Below are 2,364 nucleotides of genomic sequence, written 5' to 3'. Positions count from 1 at the left end.
TAGTTAACAAAAAATTTAACGAGTTTCACTTAGCAAAATATACCCAAAAAAAGGAAATCACATTACAAAGAAAGCGTTTAGTCAAGGCCTCACCAATTTCTGCAGTATTTTGTGTCTCAATTCTCAAAACCTACTTTTAAAACGCCTAAACTTAACCTAAAAACTTTAAATAAAAATATAAACTAGAATGAAGATGAGAAATGCTTCTCCCTGCATTAGGGATCTAGCACCTTGAGTTCTCCAGAAAAGTACATGTCCCCAGTGTGTTCACTGTGGTGTGCTTAAAGATCCACTCAACATACTTAAACGACTTACCTCAGAAAACATCAATCTTAAGTACACTACCAAAAATGTTAAATGAGAAATCAGAAGAAAATAGTTTTCATATACTCAATATTACACGATAGAAGAAAAGTTTGCATGAGAAACACCGAAGAGGTAATTTTTTTTTTAATCCAGATTTCACAAACTCATGGCACAAAGTGGGTCCCTCAGCTTCCTCTACGGTTATAAACCGCTCTTGACTGCTTATTGGCTGCCTGTGAAATTTTCTGACTGAAATAACTCAATGTTCCTACAATGCTAATCATATCCACCCATGCTGTTCTGACTGCTATTCCCTGACCTCACTGACTAGCTCTCCAGGCCACCATATGTTTCCTAGGCAGCTGACACACCCATGCCCTGCATCATCTAGCTGCGACAATCCCCATTGTTGGCCCCTGTTTTTGAATTTAGGAAGAGGTATATGTATCTGTGCTGCTTGTTTACCCTGTTCTTGGACGTAGCTGCCACTGTTTCTTGATGAGTAGCAAACTCAACATCAGCTTCTCCTGTCACTCTTCCGTAAGGACCAATCTCAGTATGAAGTCTCACAGGGTTGAGTAAAGAGAAGAAGTTGATGTCGTGCTCCATTGGGCGACTGGTGGTGCTCTGCACTGTGAGTTCGCTGTCTCTGTATCTGTGGTCATTCATTCCTGAGAGACAATAGCTGAGGTCTCTCCCAAACAGGTCATTGGTGAAGCCATTGCCATCACTGATGCCACTGTAGTCTTTATAGCCCCCGTAGCCTGCACTATAGGCACCAGACCTCACCATATACATTCCTGTTTCACAAAACCAATGTACCTCAGGGTTGTGCCAGGACTATTATAAGGCCCAGGCCTCTGCACAGATATCAACTTCAGAGGTGGATCTGAGTATGACCTAACTTCCTCCTGTCTGCTCTTGAACACTTTACTATACCTGTGCCCTAGTCTCTCCTTGTTCTTCCCTAAAGCTTTCTCGGCTAACTTTTGTGAGACTGAAGGAAGGCCTCCCCTATAATCATGCCTTCTGGGTCCACAATCCTTTTTGGCACAATTTCCAAACCTGAGAAGAACTGAACTGAACGGTTTCTTCCTTTGTGCATCCAAATGGGAGTTCCAGAAGCCTCACAAAGCCATCACTGGCACTGTGGGTGCTGTTGGGACCACAGTGCTTCAACACCCAATCCATTTTGGTTCTGTATGTCCAATGCATCCCCTGTCTTTTATCAGAGCCAAGTTTACATCATCTTCTAACTCAAGTTCAACAAAAGCCTCACACTCTGCCTGAATTCTCTAGTATAAGTGAAATGAACACCTGTGACCCCATAATGAATTGTGCAGTCAGAGAGGAAGTTTGTACGTCCTTAATTGAGCAGGACCAGGGTAGGCCACGGAGTTTGACCACATAGCCTTCACCTCCCTCAGGGCCCAGCATCATGGGCACTTGACAGGGCTGATGTCCCACAAGTTTGGGCAATTTTATGGTAGCTTAAGAACCACCTCAGATACCTTTTGTTGGAAACACTTAATGGACTATAACAAGTTTTCCACAGGAGGAAGGTAGAAGTGATTTCTATTTCCAATAAGTAATGTAGCTTACAAACCCCAACTCCACCAGACACCTTAAAAAAACAGAGGGGCTCTGGGAAAAGTTAAGGTGCATTTTCTTTTTGTTATCAACTTCTCTAGGCAAGGATTCCACACCCCCAAATGCAAACAAGGTAACTCCAGGTGATGGGACCAATGCAGACCTGTGCTCTAGACCCCAGGACTAACACCAGCAATTTGCCTCCTGGGCCCTGTTTCTTTCTTTGGAATAGAAATGGTTATTTAGGATTCTTAGGGACTGAAACTCTGCAATTTGTTATATAATTATATTTTGAGTGTATTTTTTATAGAAAATATAGAACTATATTAGGTATGTTATTTGTGTATAGCTTTGACTCCGTGTCAACTCCTCCTGTGTTAATTCATGTATAATCTACAAAATGCTTTTATGGTATGAGGGTTAACCTTCTAAATGTGATAATATCAAGAGTCAGCATTGAGCATTACC

At 41.9% G+C, this 2,364-nt stretch overlaps 1 pseudogene across 1 annotated transcript; it reads right to left on the bottom strand.

Moving 5' to 3' along the window:
- Positions 1–582: 582 nt before the first annotated feature.
- LOC308420927 (heterogeneous nuclear ribonucleoprotein F-like) lies at positions 583–1,746 on the bottom strand (annotated as a pseudogene). Its single transcript has one exon. The product of its transcript is annotated as a heterogeneous nuclear ribonucleoprotein F-like (transcript).
- Between the last annotated feature and the right edge of the window lie 618 nt (positions 1,747–2,364).

This window comes from Micromys minutus (genome assembly GCF_963924665.1).
Source record: "Micromys minutus genome assembly, chromosome: 5".
NCBI lineage: Eukaryota > Metazoa > Chordata > Mammalia > Rodentia > Muridae > Micromys > Micromys minutus.
The sequence above is the reverse complement of the archived record's forward strand: the minus strand, read 5'-3'. Positions and strand labels throughout refer to the sequence as shown.